Source organism: Aethalodelphis obliquidens, unplaced genomic scaffold (genome assembly GCF_003676395.1).
Source record: "Aethalodelphis obliquidens isolate GAN/ISIS:26980383/991018 unplaced genomic scaffold, ASM367639v1 scaffold41, whole genome shotgun sequence".
Lineage (NCBI taxonomy): Eukaryota > Metazoa > Chordata > Mammalia > Artiodactyla > Delphinidae > Aethalodelphis > Aethalodelphis obliquidens.
The window spans coordinates 10,988,208-11,007,618 of record NW_020837985.1 but is presented as its reverse complement, the minus strand read 5'-3'; the positions used below and the strand labels follow the sequence as shown (position 1 = coordinate 11,007,618).

General features: G+C 48.2%; 1 long non-coding RNA gene across 5 annotated transcripts in view; it reads right to left on the bottom strand.

Annotated features, from left to right (window-relative positions):
* LOC113633865 (uncharacterized) overlaps nt 1–19,411 on the bottom strand; it is a 300,566-nt gene that overhangs the window by 104,415 nt on the left and 176,740 nt on the right. The window lies entirely within an intron of this gene.

The following is a 19,411-nucleotide window of genomic DNA, read 5'->3' as shown; positions in this document are numbered from 1 at the left end:
GCACTGAATATTAGAAGACCAGGGAGGGACTCCCCTGGTGGCACAGTGGTTAGGACCGCCTGCCAATGCAGGGGATGCGGGCTCGAGCGCTGGTCCAGGAAGATCCCGCATGCCGTGGAACAAGTAAGCCCATGTGCCACAACTGCTGAAGCCTGTGTGCCTAGAGACTGTGCTCCACAACAAGAGGCCACCACAGTGAGAGGCCCGCGTACCACAGTGAAGAGTGGCCCCCGCTCACCGCAGCTGGAGAGAGCCTGCGCACAGCAACAAGGACCCAACACAGCCAAAAATAAATATAAATAAATTAAAAAAAAAAAAGAAGACCAGAGAGCATGTTCTAAACATTGAGGTCAAGTCACTTCCAGCCTTACCTAACCCAACCAGGAAATAAATGTGTGTTCACACATTCAAGGGCTCTGAAAATTTACCTACATTGTGGGAAGTAAAGAAGGATGTGCTCCAGCAAAATAAGGAAGGAACCCAAGAAAGAGGAAAATATGGAATTCAGGAAACAGAGGTCCCCAGTCAGGCGAGGGTACAAGGGATGTCCAGAATGGTGGCCATGCCACCCAGAAGGGAAACTGGTTCAGCCTGGAAAGGATGATAATGATTTAAATAAAACTGCTTAGTAGAATATTTGATCAGCTGGAACTCTTGGAAAAAATATGAAGGAAAATTATAAAGGAGATTTTGCAATAAGAAAAATAAAAGTATGATAACCAGAAACTTTAGGGAAAAAGAAACTAGACATAAAAACTATATAAGAAAGAAAATAAAATCATAGTGTACCACCTGACTTTAGAGCAAATTTTAAATAGTCATAATACTGAAAACCCTGCTAAAAAGTTAAATGATTGTTGTCATATAAATTTGTCCAGAAAATGTGCAAATATATGAAGGAGTTAAATCCTAATTAATTATAACAATACATCAATAGATGCTATCTAAAATGTGCAAAACCAAAAGAGTAATATAAGAAATTATATTTAGAAATATGGAGATAAACACCAAAAGAAACAGTTCAAAGAGTTAAAAATGTTGGCTCCTTAGAAGCAGGACAGAGGTGGGGAGAGCAGGCAATGGCTGCCCTTTTCATTATAGAAATGTTTTATTCTATTCAATTTTTTAAAGCCCAGTGACGTATTCAAATTACTACAAAAGGCCCAGGTAATTCACAGACAACTACACAATCAGTAAGTGTCAATACTAGGATTTGCTATTTTCTACTTAAGCCTGACTCTTTCCAGTATACTTTGCTGCCCACTAATAATAGGCTCTGTGACTTACCCTCAGGACACACAGGGGAACAAAAACTGTCCATGCCCTGAAGGACATCCCAGTCAGTATGAGAGTATGGAAACAAGATATACATATAATTAAATGTGATGCAAGAAAGGCCAAATCAGAGATATGTATAAAGCATTAGGATTTGATAAAGAAACAACCTTGAATGTGGCTTTGAAGACTTTTATGATCTTTCCAGGATATATTGCCCAGGGTGGGCGGGCAGTTCTGCAAAACCAGGAAAATAAATTCCTGTCTCCTAGGATTATTTACACCCAAAGGGGCTCTTTGGACATTGATTCAGGCAATTCTGCAGCTTCAGCTTCTTGGTAAGTAGAAAGACCAAAGGTCCACAGCCTGGAGCACAGTGGAATCCAAGGTATAAGCTGTGGCCAAGACTTAGCGTCCTGAGATTTCCAGTGTTGAATGTTAAGACACACTGGTAATGAACATGTCATAAAACAGGTGGAGGTAAGTTTTCTGAGCCAGGCTGCTCCCACATTGGACTGCAGAAGGACAGGTCTGCTTTCCCAGGAGCAAGTTAGCAAGAAGAGGTGAGGGAGACGTAAACTCTCTGTACATAAATTCAGAAGGGTGAGCAAAGGCTGGCAGAATGATAGATAATTCTCTGCATTTGGTGTACATATGCTGAAGCCGAAAAGCAACCATCAGAGCAGAGCAAAGAAATAGAATGTGGCATGGTGGGGAAGAATGAGAGAAAATAGAACCCCGTTGATGAAAGTGTATAATCCAGCAGAACCAAAGCTAAGATGGCAAATAGATTTATCCCATCCCAAAGTTCACCATTTGATCTGCACTGCCTGGAACAGACTTAAGAAAGATTTTAAAGGTGCTCAGGGCTTGGTAGGAAAGAGCTCTGTGACGGATGAGCATTACCTGCGGCTGGCGGCAAAGGGGGATGAGATGGCACGTGGCCTTAAATTCCCCATCCTGCCTTTAAAGATTCTCAGCAAATGGATTCACCCCTTTCCAGGGATCAGAATTCTAAAGTGTTGGAAGTGTGCATTTTAAGACACAGGAAACAAAAGACGCTTGAAGTTCCTTTCACATGGCCATGGTGCATACTTGCATTACCTTCACAAAATGAACGAACCTAACTCAAGCGATACTTTTCATTAAAAAACAAAACAAAACGAAGGAACCTCACTGTTGTTATTTAGGTCAATTTCCATCCAGTTTTATGTATATGAATACACTCAAACATGGCATCACTTTTGGATGAGAAAATTGTAGAGTATATAGTGTTCACTTCATAGTTTGGGTTTAGTGAGACTCAATACAGCTGAGGATTTCCTTTCATTTGTACTCATCAAATCGGTAAATGTCTATTTGAAGCTAAAGCTGGATGTTGAAAGGGCCTGTCTATTAAAAGTGTTCATGCTAAGACTGAACTGCCTGCTAACACTGAACTTTGGGCTAATTAAACATTCCTTGAAATGCTGCCCTTAGACAAAATGGAGACCATTCTTCCAAAGTTCCCCAAGAAACAAGCTTTGGAACCAACCAACCACACACACACACTGCAAACTGTTACAAAGTGACAACTCATTACAATCAGTGATTGGTTAATCAGGAGACTTGATAATTTACTAAAATAGTCCTACAGCAAATTTGTCAACTATGAAGTTGGGTTTCAGTGAATGGATTTTTAATTGAGTTGAACTAGCACCCCCTTTAAACATTTTGGAATTTGGGGTGGATGTGGCCATTTTACAGAAGGAGCCAGAAGGCTTCTTGGAGGAAAACACCTCAACTCTCATCCCATTTAGAAATGAAAAGCTAAAGAAACCTGTGGGGTTGAAATGGGATAGTCTCAGCCAACATCTTCTGATGAGTAAGGACCCCAGGAAAGGGACTCACTCTGAGGATGAGAGCAGAAAGGACTGGACTAGTGTCCTGAACAGAGCCCAGAGAGGAGAAGATGACAGTCAGGGTTGACTCTGGGGACCTCAGAGGGAGCCATGGACTTCCTGAGAAGTATGGGGAATCTCACGTTTCATTTATTTGCAAAAATAAGGGGATGTATCTGCGCCCCAGCTGGTGACACGAACCAAACTCTTCCCATGAAGAATGGAGTCTGCATACAGGGACGTCCTGCTGGGATGTGCTGTATGTGACAGATGGACAGAGAACAGATTCTCAGTGGATGTCTATTGTTTTGCTTTGGAAACGGAAATAGAAATGAGAACTGAGTCCCTACACTTAGTTTTTATTGAGGAGAGAAGATGAGACAGGAGAAATAAAGAATGTGATGAGATCCTTGGACTTCGGGGGGAAAATGACTTGGTAGCAGAATAATATTTGTCAAACTTTAGTCCTCTGCAAACAATCTTCACAATTGTTATCATATCTATATGTACTACACCACCTACCCTATGATTTACTTAATATATATTTTAATTGGCTCACATTTTTTTCCATTTACAATCTATTTATAAATGAAATTCTATATTATGGGTTTTATGTGGTGGTTATTATTTTTCTAATACATTAAATGTAAAATGTCCATTTATGTTACGCCCCAAATCATTTCAAATACCATCTTTGGCGTGTGTTCCAAACTGTGCGAAGCATTGGAACAGCACAGAGAAAACATACTGGGAATCAGACAGTCACATGTCAAATACCCATTCTGCTGACTGAACCCCTATATGATGTGATAAACTTGACCTGTCTGAGGCCAAGTTTCCTCACCTGTAAGATGGAGTATAAGGCACACATTGCCATTTCTGCCTGGCCTGCTCTCTGGGAATCACTGCACGGTTCTCCTTTCCTGCCGCCCCCAACCCACATGGGGTTTACAGCAGTCATGTTTCTTGCTGCAATACCTTTTCCCTCCAGCTGCAGCCGATTGTCCCTTTTCCTGGGTATTTAGAATTGGTACAGAGAGAAAGGTCTGTTGAGTGACTGCATCCATGACATGTAAACTCAGGACACCCATGTTGCTACCCTGTTGTTTTATTGAGAGAGAGGCAGGCACAGGTGCACACTGAGATGCTCAAAGAGGAGCAGAGATGGGGCAACAGCAAGAAAGTCCATCCCAGTTTGCAGGCTGTGGTTTGAGAATCTTCAGCAAGTTTTCTAATAATTCTTGCTCTTGGGCTGCCTGAAGCACTCTTTTACCTTAACAGTAACCCCCTCACGTTTTCTGGGGTTTAAATTACTTTGACTTAATTTCTACTACTGGCTTGCAGAGGAAATAAAGCTAATGTGTGGGGTTAATAACTTCTCATCCAGATTCTTCTTAGAAGCTTCAGCAAGGGGACTTCCCTGGTGGCATAGTGGTTAAGTAACCACCTGCCAGTGCAGGGGACACAGGTTCAAGCCCTGGTCTGGGAAGATCCCACATTGCCGCGGAGCAACTAAGCCCGTGCGCCACAACTACCGAGCCTGTGCTCTAGAGCCCGCGAGGCACAACTACTGAGCCCACATGCCACAACTACTGAAGCCTGGGCACCTAGATCCCATGCTCCGCAACAAGAGAAGCCACCGCAATGAGAAGCCCGCGCACCACAGTGAAGAGTAGCCCCCGCTCGATGCAACTAGAGAAAGCCCGCGCGCAGCAACAAAGACCCAACGCAGCCAAAAATAAATAAATAAATTTATTAAAAAAAAAAAAAGAAGATTCAGCCAGAAGGAATACTCAAAGGGGCTCTCAGAAGGGATGGTTATTATCATCTCTGTGACATTCCACTACCTATCTTCATCTTCCTCCATCTTTCCTGACTCCTGAGGACCAAAGAGGAAAGTGCTCTCAGGGGTGAGAGAAGATAGTAACAGGAGAGGAGGCTGTGAGTAAGAAACCCAGGACCTTTGTGAAGACACAGGTAGGATGTGCGACAAAGCCCATTATGAGAAGCTGCTCATGAGCCTCAGGTATTATTAGGTAGGAGATGCAAACCTTCGAACCTGTGTTCTGTCCCCATTACGCCTTCTAGAGGAAGCACAAGGAAGGGTGAGAAGAACACATAACCACGGACAAATTTTGACTCCAACGCCTACCAGCTCTGCCACCCTGGCATCGGGGCTGAGTTTGCTCTTTGAACAAACTGGGAAATTCCCACCCAGGTCCAGGATGGTGGGAATATACGTAAAAGAAACGATGTATTTCCAAGCAGCAAATACAAATTAAGTACCCAGGAAAGGTTGGCTTTCTTCCTCCCTCCCTCCCTCCTCCCTTTCCTGCCTCCTATTAGGTGTTGTAGAAAATGCCCAGGCTTGGGGTGGTCACTTAGAAGAGATGGAGGGGTCTGGGAGACACCCCCTGCTCTCTCTGCATCCATAAGCCACTTTCTCAACAGGGTGGGAAAAATGACCACAGTCTCTCTCCTCCCTGGGGCCTGACTCCTCCCCTCTGGTCCCCCTACTCTTCCCCTAGTCTCTGCGTGGATACTTCCTTCTTATCCTTCCTACTGTAGCTCAGACTTATCTTCCTCTGTGAGGCTCTGCATTCTTTTTTTTTTTTGCTGTACGCGGGCCTCTCACTGTTGTGGCCTCTCCCGTTGCGGAGCACAGGCTCCAGACACGCAGGCTCAGCGGCCATGGCTCACGGGCCCAGCCGCTCCGCGGCCTGTGGGATCTTCCCGGACCGGGGCATGAACCTGTGTCCCCTGCATCGGCAGGCGGACTCTCAAACACTGCGCCACCAGGGGAGCCCGAGGCTCCGCCTTCTTGCTCGTAGACCATATCATGATTTGTAATTACACATTGATTTGTTTGCTCACCTGTTTAGTTAACACCTCTCCCTCCTTTTGAACATCTGTTTGGACATTTCTCTGACTGCTCACCCCTCCCTGGCCCCAGTGAAGTGTCTTCTGCCCTGTTTTCCCTGTTGCCTGGCTTGCTTCTTCTCACTCCATGACAGCTGCCTGGGCAGAGATCCCAGTGTGCCTTGCAGCCGTGTCTGTCCCAGTGAGGACAGAGGTAGAAGGGGGAGCAGAGGGGATAGTGAAACTCACAGCTCACATCTGGACCAGTGTGGAACCCAAGTGCTTTTATTCCAAGTCTATGCCTTCACACTGAGTGGCTGCTTCCTCGAGTTCCCACAGCATATTTCTCGCAAGAACTCTGCAAACCATTGTAGAAGGGACAAACCTGAGCTACACCCAGCTGTTGATTCTTTAGTATGAAATGGCTTTGAATCCTTCTTGAAGTACACTTTTCCCGCAGGCGTATTTAGCAGGGCTGGAAGGGAGAGACCAGGCGGCGGGGGGGAGGTGGAGAGAGAACCCAGGAAAGGGGTATAAGGAAGGTGCCAGTGAACGGGGACTCTCCAAAGCGGGCTGGGGTTGAGACCACCTACCCACCTCCACCCTCCTTTATCTGATTTCCTAAGAAACACGTACTGACCATTTACAATGCACTAAACCCTGCGCAATGGGTCCAGACCTGTGCCAGGATCTAAGGGGAAAATTTAAGTTCAGAGCATCTCAGACCCAGGCAATTAAAAAAAATTGGTGTTATGAATTAATGAATTCACTAGTTTTCTACAACAGTGCAAGAACTTTCATAAACAAGAAAGATCAACCTGACTAAGTGCCCATTTCCTGATACTGAGGGTCCTGAAGTTGATTTCTAGAGACAATCCTGTTTCCTGCCCGCATGTGAACACAAGCAGTTCATAGCTCTGGTTTGAAGCTAAAAGTTTTTCATTTTTCCTTTACATGGTTTAAAAAAAAAAAACAGATCATTTTCTGCTAGTGCACAGACATCTGAAGAAAGGAAAAAGTCGGAAGATATTCTTATCTGGAGACAAAAGTGAGCGGTCCCGTACCCCACCCCCATCATTTCCCCATGTATCCTTTTTCTCGCTTTACTTCACCTGCAAATGGAGGGGGGATAAAAAGCTCTTCTTCTTTTTTTTTTTTTTTGGAAAACCACCTTGCCTCTAAAAATGTCGTCTCGCTCATTTCCTTTTTCTCCCAACTCCCTTTTAGTTCAACACCTAGGCATTGGGAGAAAAGAAGGAGATCTTTGGGAGGATTTTGGAGAAGCAGTGGGGCAGTGGGTGAGTGATAAACTGCACTGGACCTGAAGCCGGAGCTGCTCCAGCCAGACTCTGCCCTTCCGGCCGGGCAAGTTACTCAGTTTTCAGATCCTCATTTTTCTCATCTATAAAATGAGGAAATGAATCCTCAACTTCAGAATCTTGCAAAGCTCCCTTATCCAACCTCTCCGTGTACCTTGTCCACAATTGTGAACCCAGAACCATTTACAGGACTTCAAGAAAAATGTGTTTCATGAAAAGCAAGGGTGTCTATGAACATGTAATAGGAAGGTCTGATGCCAAAAGGTGAAATTCAAAGGGCTCAGGAAGCAGCGAAGCCCAGACACTGACTGAGAGTGTGAGTCTGAACAAAGCTGGCCAGAGTTAGCCTGGCATAACTAGTAACAGTATCGCTGCTGGTATTGTCGCTATTATTGCCGCGACTATTTTATCAGTATTTTCCAAGTGCTTTAGTTTTTCAAAATGTCGTCACAGATTTTGTGCATTTCACCCGCACAACCACTTCATAGCATTGGTCACAAGGTTACGATGATTTGTACTTATAAGGGGTCAGAGCCCAGCAGGCTGAGATGCTCACTCAAGCTCACACTGACAGAAAGCGAACAGACACCAGCTCTGGGCTCCAGGATCTCCAGACTCCTGGGCTGAGGCTCTCACCACCATCCTATCCCACCCACTCCTAGTCCAGGCCTCCCAGGAGGGGAGACTAGGGCAGCTGGGACTCCTAACGAGTGATTCTCCACTAAGACCCTCAATGGCCATAAGGATAAATCGCTCAGTTCCAGGACTACACCAAGCCAGCAGTCAGCTCCCTCGGGAACAGTGAGCTCAAAACTGTGGAACACAGCTGACCACTTACCAGCATCAAGGACCCTTGTCCAATATGCTGCCCTTGAGGAAGGACTTGGACTTATTTCCCAGCAAAGAACAAAAACTGTGTAGAATTTACAATATTCAACACTATTTTGTTCAGACTAGCAAAAGGAGGGCCGTCATTTTCTCTTTCTATCTGTTTCTCCCTCCCATCCTCTTCTCTCTCTCTCTCCTTTCCCCACCTACCCCCTCTCACACACACACACACACACACACACACACACACACACACACACACACACACACAGAGAGAGACACACACAGCCTTTGAGACAAATTCTTTCAGATGCTGCTTACCATTCAAAGTAGACGCACATGCTCACGGTCAGCTGAGGGCTGTGAAATGCAAGTGACATCATATTTTCCAACATCAGTTCCCAAAATTACCGCTTGGATCAACAGAGCTGAAATGGGGTGAGCTTTAGTTGTGGAAAGGGCTGCCGCCAGGCAGGGAAGTAACAGCTACTGGTGGTTGACTGCCTTCTACATGCTAGGGTTGTCATCACCAGCTTCTCATTCAATCCTAGGAGTCCTAGGAGGTAAACATACCCCATTTTACAGCTGAGGAAACTGAGGCTCAGGGAAGCTAAGTGAATCAGTCAAGGCTACAGAGCTAGTAAGGGCAGAGCAGGATTCAAACATGGGCCAGTCTGATCCCCAAGCCCGTGGTCTTTCCAGTACAGTGTGCAGTGAGTACAGAAGAATCTTTATCAGAAGTGAAGAGGTTAGATAAAGCACTCATCACCCACCTCCCTAGGCCCCAAAGCAAGAACTAGACTCATCTTGTTTATTCCACGTGCATGTATGGGGCATCCACTCTGTGCTCAGGCTACAGACTTAAGAAGGACGTGTTCTCCAGGAGCATGAAGGAAGAAACAGATCTATATAGGGACATAGTGAGGAAAGGGGAATGTCCAAAGGGATGGGGGTGAGAAGGGGTGTGTGGGGCACAGAGGAAAGGCCCACCTATGGAAGGGGTGACACAATGTGTATTAAAAGATGGGTGGAAATGTGTCCAAAGTCAAGGAACGTTCTGGAGGGAACGCAACCCAGGCCACGTCTGGATGGCATGGAAGAGGACGGCAAGTTCTGGAGGCTTGGTATTGAGAGTGATGCGGCGCAAAGCCGTGAAGATAGTTAAACTACAGCTCACGCCGCAGTGAAATGTCCATCCCAGGAGGTCGCTGCGAGCAGGTTCTCCTCAAACTAACATCAGGGTCACCTGTTTCTCTAACAACCACGCAGATGTGGGAGGGGCCTGATCCCAGAGGTTCCAATTCCATAGGTCCCAGCTGGAGCCTGAGAATCTGAATTTCTAAGTAGATGCTCATGTTGCTAGTTCTCTTCTGCCTGACCTTCCAGCAGAGCCGGCCTGAGCCGTCCCCCTTGCCAGTGATTGGTGAAGGGATGAGCACAGGACCCAGTTCTGGTCATTGAGAAAAAAGGGGATCTTCACTCCTCAATGAGGAGAGCCACAGGAACAACCTTCGTCCTCTACAAAGTATCTCGTCCAAATGCAGCACCTGAAACTTCGGTAGCCATCCAGGTCCTGATGCAAGGATGGAGTCAGAACCAAGGACAGTGGTGGAGAAGTGGTGAACACCTGGGTCTTTGATGGCATCGTCAAGCCCCTAAATCAGCCAGTGGGAGCCCACTTCAGTGGGAGGGGATTCTGTGGCTCGGATTAGCCAGGGATGGGCGCGGGGAACGTATGTCAGTGGTGATGGAAGCAGAGTTAAGAAGGAACATGGTGCCCCTGGGAAAAAGGGGAGGCAGCCTCTCTTGCCCTGAGCAGAGGAGTGGGGGAAAGCAGGGTAATTAGAGAGGATGCTGGCAGATCATGGAGTCCCCCGAAAGCCGGCTTGAGAAGAAACTTCTGACAAGCAAAGAGGAGGTGTCATCGATGTTCGGGATTGCGCAAAGGTCACGGTAAAATGGGTGTTAACACTGATTGCTCAGCACTGCCCTGGTGGCGCGGTGGTTGGGAATCCGCCTGCCAATGCGGGGGACACGGGTTCGAGCCCTGGTCCAGGAAGATCCCACATGCCGCGGAGCAACTAAGCCCGTGAGCCACAGCTACTGAGCCTGCACTCTAGAGCCCCCGAGCCACAACTACTGAGCCTGCGCACCACAACTACTGAAGCCCGCGCGCCTAGAGCCCGTGCTCCACAACGAGAAGCCACTGTGATGAGAAACACATGCACCGCAACAAAGAGCGGGAGGCCGCAACTAGAGAAAGCCTGTGCGCAGCAACGAAGACCCAATGAAACTAAAAATAAATAAATAAATTTATTTAAAAAAGAAAAGACTGATTGCTCACTGAAATTGATTTCCCCTGTGGGGAAAGGGTAGAGAAATAACTGATATAGTCATTATTACAGTAACACTTGGTGAGCACCTCTGGGTGTCAGGCAATACATTGATAAATTCCACCTCACGACCATCCAGCTGGGAAAGGGCACTGCGCCACTCTAGTGGGGGAGCCAGATGTGAAGAATGGTTTATACCATGGAGAGTGGCTGGGCCACGCGGACTCAGAAGACCCCACGGGAGTACCACCATGGGAGGGGTCAGTTCCAGTGCAGCAGGAAGAAGTGTCAGAAAATGAAATTTTTCATAAAGAAATATAACTTGCACTGAGTCTTGAAAGAAAGGTAGGAATCAGCCACTTAAAATAAGGTAAAAAATCGTGACAGCACTTGTAGCAGAGAGTACTGCCTAAGCAAAGGCATGGAGGTGTGAGATGGCCTGATGTCTGGAACCACCAGAAGCTCTGGCTGGGATAAGGGTGAGGGTAGGAGATGGACGGGGAGGCCAAGTACACCCTACTGTAGAGTATGAGTTTCTCCTCTGAACTCAGAGAGCCATTAGATAGTGTTAAGTTTGAAAGTGACAAGACCAGACGTGAGTCTCAGAAAGATTGTGCTGGCAGCGGCATGGAAGGTGGAATGAGGGTGTGAACGTGGAGAATGAGAGAAACTTGAAGTTAGAGAAATCTTTACATGGGATGCTGGGTCTCTGTGGCCTCTGGACATTGTGTCACCTGACTGCTTGTCTATAGATGTCCTGCGGTGGGTTGTAAGCCCTTGAAGAGCAGGGAATAGGTCCATTTATTCACTACGGTGTTCCTCACAGCTGTTAGACACTCAATAAACATTTTGTGGGTTAATAAGGAGACCAGTTCTCCAGATAGCATCTCATTGAGTTCTTGCTCCACGTTAGTCCCTGTGCCTGGCGCCAGGGCACAGAGATGGTGCTGGGCAGGGATTCTCATACTTTTTCTTCTATCACCTCCTTTGGCAGTCTACAGAAACCAATGACAGCTTCTCAGAACAATATTTTTTTTAAGTTTAATTTTTTTACTAGTTATCTATTTTATACCTATTAGTGTATATATGTCAACCCCAATCTCCCAATTCATCCCACCACCACCACCACCCCCCGCCCCGCATTCCCCGCTTTGTGTCCATACATCTTCAGAACAATTTTTTTTTTTTTTTTGTGGTACGCAGGCCTCTCACTGCCGCGGTCTCTCCCATTGCGGAGCACAGGCTCCGGACGCGCAGGCTCAGCGGCCATGGCTCACGGGTCCAGCCGCTCCGTGGCATGTGGGATCTTCCCAGACCGGGGCACGAAACTGTGTCCCCCGCATCAGCAGGCGGACTCTCAACCGCTGTGCCACCAGGGAAGCCCCAGAACAGTATTTTTTAAAGAAAAAATTTAAGATTACAAAGGAAACCAATTACATCAAAATGTAGTTATCAAAATATTAAAAATGAAAGTGGTAGTATAATAATTTATGCACATCATAATTAACACGTTAAATAATGAGATTGATCAGCTGTCTCATAACAACTCTGATTTCAAGGTAGTGAGTGTAAATGATATTTTGAGATATCCATAATGTAATAGGAAAATATATATCATTTCTGTTGGTAGTAAGTCCCAGGTATTGCAAATAATACTGTAGTTTGGTATTACATTGCTACTATGTTGCCACGTAGTAGCAATGAACGACTTTTCAGGCAGATCACTGGTTCTCAGAGTGTGGTCCCAGCAACACAGGCATCATGTAGGAACCATCTGATATGCAAATTATCTCCTCAGCTCTACTGAATCAGAGACTCTGGGATTGGGGCTATAGTGACTGGCTCATCCCAATTTGCTGAGGAGGCCCCTAATTTTAGCACTGAGAATCCCACATCCTAGGAACCCCTTACTTCCAGACAAACCAGGATGGCTGTTTGCCCTAGTGGAGGGCCATCAGTCTGTGTTTAAGGAAGCCCTCCAGGTCATTCTGCACATTTGAGAACCACTGACATGGAAGTTAGTGAAATAAAGATGAATTTCGCCTATTCAACTTAATGGAAGCCCTGAATTCCATGGACCCAGGAAAAGAAGCTCCAATTTAAACAATAGCTCTGCCCTCAAGGAATACACTTTTCAGAAGAGGAGGCAATCATTAGGCAGACAACTGTAGTTCAGTGTGAAAAGAGCCTGGAAACGTAAGCCCAGGCAGTGCTGGGAGCTTGAAGCAAGGGCATCTTTCCAACAGGATGCCTCTGTCTAGGGAGTAGGGAGATGGGTTGTAAGATGATGATGATCATGATGATGATGGAGGAAGAGGAAGAGGAGGAGGAAAAAATAAGTTAATATATATTTAGTGCTTAACTCTTCCAGGCTCTGTTCTTAGTGTTTTATACTGTTATTTAATTCTTAGGAGGCAGACGCCATTATTATCCCCATTTAACAGGTAAGCAAACTGAGGCACAGAGCAGTTCAGAAATTGTCCAAGGTCACACAGATAGCAAGAGGAGGTGAAAGTATTCTACCCCAAGCAATCTGGCTCCAGACCTCATGCTCTTAACTACCATGTGATTTTAATGGTTATTTGGGTACTTGATTATTTTAAATGTTGTCATAAAGACCACAAGGGATTCCTTTTCCTCCCCTTCTCTGAAAATAAATTCAAACGTTGTTGATATTCATAAACACAGCAAATGTGAAGGGTGTAAAGCTCACTAAGTCATGGTGTGGTTTCAGTTTTGGCATCTGGGGCTACTTGGGATCCATGGATGGAGACAGCTGTAGAGTCAGCTTCACAGAGCTTCTTTGTACCTTTGTCTGCTGATAGGGGTGGAGGCTGGGAGCAGGTGAGAGGGGAGAAAATCTAAAATAAGCATAGGGGTCCGATTTTAATTTTAAGACAGGATGGAGAAGTGGCAGGGCATGATCTAATTTGACCCTTGTGGAGAGGGAGGCAGGGATATTGAGAGGGGAATCACAGGTTGTGGTCTCAGGCCAGGTGGGTGCAAATCCTGTCCTGATGACCGGCAAATCGTGTAACCTTGACCAGCGTATTCAACCTTCCACTCTGGTCCTCAACGTTCTCATCTGCTCACTGGGGATGATGATATTCACATCATCTTTATTCTCATGGTAACAAAATTCCTTGGACCGTGGTAGGCCATCAATAAATACATGTGCCGCTTCCCTTTCTTGCCAGTTAACATGGAAGGAAGTGGTGTCCTCACTCCAGGGCAGACGCTGTGCCAGGGCTGGGGACCCAGAGATGCCAGAGGAGTATTTAAAAGGTCAAAGTCTCCCACCCCAGAAACCCCTCCCCGACCATGCCTAGCTAGAAATGCTGTGTGCCTAGGGGCTCCACTGTAACATATACTCCCCCATATATAAACACCCAAACACTGTTAGGACCCATCATGACTGCTTGACAGAAATCCTCCTATTATTCCCCATAAAATGTCACCCACCTGTCGGGAAAGAGACCTTCTTTCTCTCCTCCAATCCCTACCTGCCTTTGAAGGAGCCAGGAACCAGGCAACAGAATCTACAGACTCTCCCTCTTTGGGTGAGTTGATTTTTTTTTCTTTGTTTAATTGGAGGCAATTGGATATTTCCAGACAGCAGAAAGAACAGATTGAGGGTGAAGGCAAAATTGTTAAGGAGGAAGAGGGATGGTAGGTAAAGAGAATAGGAGGAATGACCCTCAAGATGAATAATGATAAATAACTGTTATATTAGCAGGCAATTTCTGGGCCAAGCCCTGTGCTAGGCACCTGAAACTCACATACTTCAGCTCCTATCCATGATAGATAACCCTCGGTGGCTTCATACAACATTCAGGATACAGTGGCCTAATGACCTAAACCATGGCCTCAGCCTCTGCAGTGACAGTCCCATCTCGGGCCACTTGGACCCTCTCACTCTACACTCCAGGCCTGAGTAACTCTGTGCAATTCCTAGGCAGTGTCACACCATCTCCAGACAGCTTTAGAGTGGCCCCTGCTCTCTGCCTACACTGACTTTCATCCTCACACCCTCTGTCTGGCCCTACACCCACACACGCGGTCTTTACCAGGCCAATATCTTCCTGATTTTCAGTTCTCACCTTGAATACCACTTCCTCTGGCAAGCCTTCAATATCGCCTCAGAATAGGTCGTGACGCCCATCCTTTATTTTCCCAAAGCACCCTGTGCTTCGCCCATCACTAGATGTGTCTCATGTATTGAGCTGATCTCTACACTCATCTGACCCCACCAGCAGACAGTGAGCTCTCTGAGGTCTGGGTGTTGCCTGGGGCTTGTCTTAGTGTGGTTCCCCCAAAGCAGCCTGAAACCAAGTCTCAGCTGCAGGCAGTTTGTATAGGAGATGAGTCTGGAAAGGAGGAGTGAGGCCGGCATCAGGGAGAATGAGATAAAGATGGGGGAAAAGCCAGTATTGGCTTTCAAAGTTGTTGCTGTGGCAGTTGGGAGCTTGATTGGATGGGTTCAGAACTCCTTCCAGAACCATCCCTCTGAAGGACAGGGGAGGGAGTTTTTACCCACCAGTTTCTTTCCTGATAACATCATCCTTAGCCTAAAATGTTTCAGCGCTGCCCCATAGATTCCAAGAAGCTTTCAGCCCTTGGGCTGAGCACGGGTGGCTTTCCTAGATGCAATCACAGCCTCCCTGTCAGCCCTCACTGTGGAATCTTCTCTCGTCTCCTTTGCTGGGTCCTGCTTTGTCTCCTCTGGCCTCCGCCCGCCTTACCCTTCCCCCCCAGAGATCCCTTCCTCCACCTTCTTCATCCAACTCCTGCCCAAGACCCACTCAAGTTCTACCTTCTCTAAGAATCATCCCCAGATCTCTCGGCCCAATATTGTTCTCAAGCTTGGCTGCAAACCAAAATCTCCTGGGGAGCTTTAAAAAACAAAAAAACAATACTGACCCTTGGGTCGCACCACCAGGGATACTGAATTGATCTAGGATGGGACCTGGACAACATATTTTTTAAAATCTCCCCAGGTGATTTTACTATGCAGCCTGGGCTGAGAACAATTTGCATGCCTCTGTTGTTTTGTTTTTTTGCGGTACGCGGGCCTCTCACTGTTGTGGCCTCTCCCGTTGTGGAGCACAGGCTCCGGACGCGCAGGCTCAGTGGCCATGGCTCACGGGCCCAGCCACTCCGCAGCATGTGGGATCTTCCCGGACCGAGGCACAAACCCGAGTCCCCCGCATCGGCAGGCGGACTCCCAACCACTGCGCCACCAGGGAAGCCCCATGCCTCTGTTTTAATTGCACTTCCTCTGGGTTTCCATAGGCCCTGTGTGCCCCCTCCTTATTACTCTTTATCTTCTGTTTATTTCTGTCTACCCCGTCATCCGAGGGCGCATCAGGGGCTGCACTCACATCTCTTCCCTCATATACCCTATGCTCAGCTTACAACACATGTGTGTTGAGGCTGCCATTCCCTCAAGCTGGGCTGCTTCTCTCCTCACCCCACCCCGCCCGTTCTCTCCGGAGCCTCATTTTCCAGCCCCTGGAAACGCAGCCCGTGCGTGCTTCACTGCTGCCAAGATGACCGGCTCTTGGCGGCACCCTTCTCCGGCATTTCTCCTTCCATCTCCGCTCTCACAGCCTCTGACACTTGGGCTCTCCGGCACCCAACAGTTAGCAGTGGTGACAGCCGCTGCTTTGCCTAAAAGCCCTTCAGTGAAGTGCTAGGAAATCCCTGGAAATTGCTCCCTGGAACCCTCCCCACTCCCAGGCTCACTGCCCTGAAGAGGAAAGGCATCTGGGGAGGAGCCGCTGCCTCCCCTCCTCTGGGCAGGGACCCTGCAGACCTCAGAGGCCAAGGGGTCCAGGTCTCTTCCTCCAAAGCACATTCAAATCTGAGTCCATCTCGCTCTGCCATTCCAAGTCATTGTCACTTCTGTTTCCACATTTGTTTTAATCTTCAGGGGCAAAAGGATTGTCATCCTCACTCTGCAGATAAATGAAGATCAGCCAGAGACTCTCCCATCTCAGCCTGGCCTCTTCCTAGCTGTGCGGCCTTAGGTTACTTAACCTCGCACATTAGAATAAGCACAAACAAGGAGTTTCCATCACTGTCACCATGAGCTAAACGTGGGACACAGGGTGGACGTACTGTAGCCTCGTGCTACAGACATGAAAGACAGTCCCCAGAGTATGTGGTCTAGTAGGAGAGGCAGATCAGCAAATAGGCAATTACAAAGGAGTGCAGTAAGTGTTAAGACAGTGGGTCCCCTAGGTCACTAACTCTACGTGCAACAGGGGCAAAAGGCAGGAAATTGTGGTCAGAGTGGTTTCCAGAGAGGGCGACAGCCAAGCTGAACCTTGTATTGGTTGGCCAAAAAGTTCGTTCGGGTTTTCTGTATGATGATGGGCAAAAACCCGAACGAACTTCTTGGCCAGCCCAATAGAATTGGCCACGGGGAAGGGGAGGGCCTGGGGAGGAGGGGACAACGCTGCCCCAGGCCAAGCGTACAGTGTGTGCAAAGGCCTAGCGCATCTTAGTCTACCTCGTGTCCCCAAGGCCTGGCACGGTGGGCAAAGGCGGTGGGGAGAGCACCCAGGCGCTGGTCTGGTCTGCAGGGAACGCCTCACCTCTCTCTGATCTGCCACTAAGGCAGCCCTGCCTCTGACGCCACTGATGATGGAGCAGCTGAGTCAAAAGGCGACACACGGCCATTGTTCCTCACCCTGGTGAGACACTGGCTTTAGAGAGCCAGGTGACAGTTCCCTTCCAGGCTGTCACCAACGAGCCCTGTCATCTTGCATGTGTTTCTCACCCTTCTGAAGGTTCCTTATTCTCTTCTGCCAAAAGGGAGTGGTAAACCTTGGCCTCCTGGAGTGATGGGAGACAAACCGGGTGCCGGACCACCCGAGGACCCCTCAAATGCCAGCTCGTCTCTGTCACCCAGCCCTGGAGATGGATCGGGTCTCCAGCACGGCTAAGGGAGGACTGACTCCACACCCGCCCAGGGCCTCCCCGACACTCTGCTTTTGCTTCCCTGGAGCTGGTGTTGTCCACACAACTGCAGGAAGCAGCCTGAGTCACAGCCCAGCCAGGAGCCCTACCCTTTCCCAGGGACACCAGTGACTTCTAGGTTCCCTCTTCCCACCTAGCTTTGCCCTCAGCTCTGACGGAAGTGACGCTGGCTGATCAAGAGCTGTGTAGATCGATTTCCCCAAAAGTGGTAATTGCAGCCTCCCTCCTGGAGACCAGGCCAGGGACCTGCATGGCCACAGCTAGAGACAGCTGCACAGCTGCACCCACCCCACTGCAGGGGACGCCCCTGTGCGCCCACTCTCAGCCCGACCCCTCCCTTCTCCGTTTGCTCCAGGCGGCAGTGGACAGTATCTGGCCAGAGGTCAGCCGCTCAGCACCCTAGACTCACTCTCCGTGGGACTTCCCTGGCAGTCCACGGGTTGAGACTTCGCCCTCTAATGCAGGGGATGCGGGTTAATTCCCTGGCCGGGCAGCTAGGATCCCACGTGCCTCTGGGCCAAAAAACCAAAACACAAAACAGAAGCAATATTGTAACAAATTCAATAAAGAATTTAAAAATGGTCCACATCAACAACAACAACAACAAAAATCTCGAAGAAAAAAAAAAATCACTCTCTGCTCTGATGCCCTATGTCAAAACAAGGTTCTATTCCGAGCCTGGAAGAGGGGCTGGCTTTTCCCTGGGCGCTCTGTGGTCCTGCCTCTAATCACAAATTTGAATTTAGAATTTGTTCCTGCTTCAGGACCCAGCCCCTCATTTCCATGTTTGGGCAATTTACTTGACCTTTCTGAGCTTCTGTGTACTCGACGACTACATGGGGAAGCACTCTGACTTTCCAGACAACTCTTAAGTGCAGTTATTAAACTGTCCTATCCACTAATACCAAAGCCTCAGAGCCTCACCCTGTTTAAACATCTCTTCCCCCACATCTGCCTGCCCTAGGCTGAGACCCCCATTCAGGGGAAGGGCGGTGCTCGTCAGTATCATTCCTCTTTCCTCCTCCCTCTAGGCTGCCTCTGACTCCTCCAGGGCTGAGTGGGAAGAGAGGGACCCCTGTGAGGACAGAAGGAGCAGAAACTGTCCCACTAATGAGAGGATAATGGCAGGATATGGCAGGTGTCTAAATACTCACCCCTTTCCTCGTGGAGCTCTTTCGGGAGAAACATGTCCACTGCGGACCTCTGGCCGCAGTCCCCTAACTTGACTGATGTCACCTCTGGCTTATGGCTTATGATGTCCCCTTAGCCCCCGCCTCCAGCTGACCATCCCAGGACACACCTGGGCCCACGGCCAGACACTCGTGGCTGGCTTCCTGCCCTGCGTTATCCACATGGCTCTCATTCCACTCCCCTGGGCCACTCCTGCACCCTGAAATGCCCAAGGCCGAGCTCTTTAAATGGTACTAGGGAAGCCCGCGGCCCCCTCACCTGCCCTGCCGACCCCATCAGAAGGGCACAGGACGCCCCAGCACTGCAGAGAATCCCACCTCCGTCCCTTCCGTCAACCTCCCTGCGATTCTTTTCTGCCCTCCCTGGGAGTGAAGGGCCTTTAGACTGATTTAGGGGCCGTACCTTGGCCGTTCTTCATAGATTCTCTCTCTTCATTGTTCAGAATCTGTGGCCACTTAATATTATTTGTTCTCAACTTTGGAGGCTCAGCCAAAGTTTAGGTAACAAGAAAAAGGCCATTTAAGTTCCTACGGGGTGAGCCATTACTTTTATTGTTCCTGAGCACAATGAACCCCCCCACTTAGACCTGCAGGACCCTGAGCACCTATCCCTTCTGTGACCCTTGCCCCAGGGCAGCCTGCTTTGTGCTGTGTGTTTGTCCCCCTCCAGACCATGAGCTGCTGGAGGGCAGGCCCGTGCCTCCTTCCCCTGTGTTCTCAACACCCAGGGCCTCGCAGGCAAC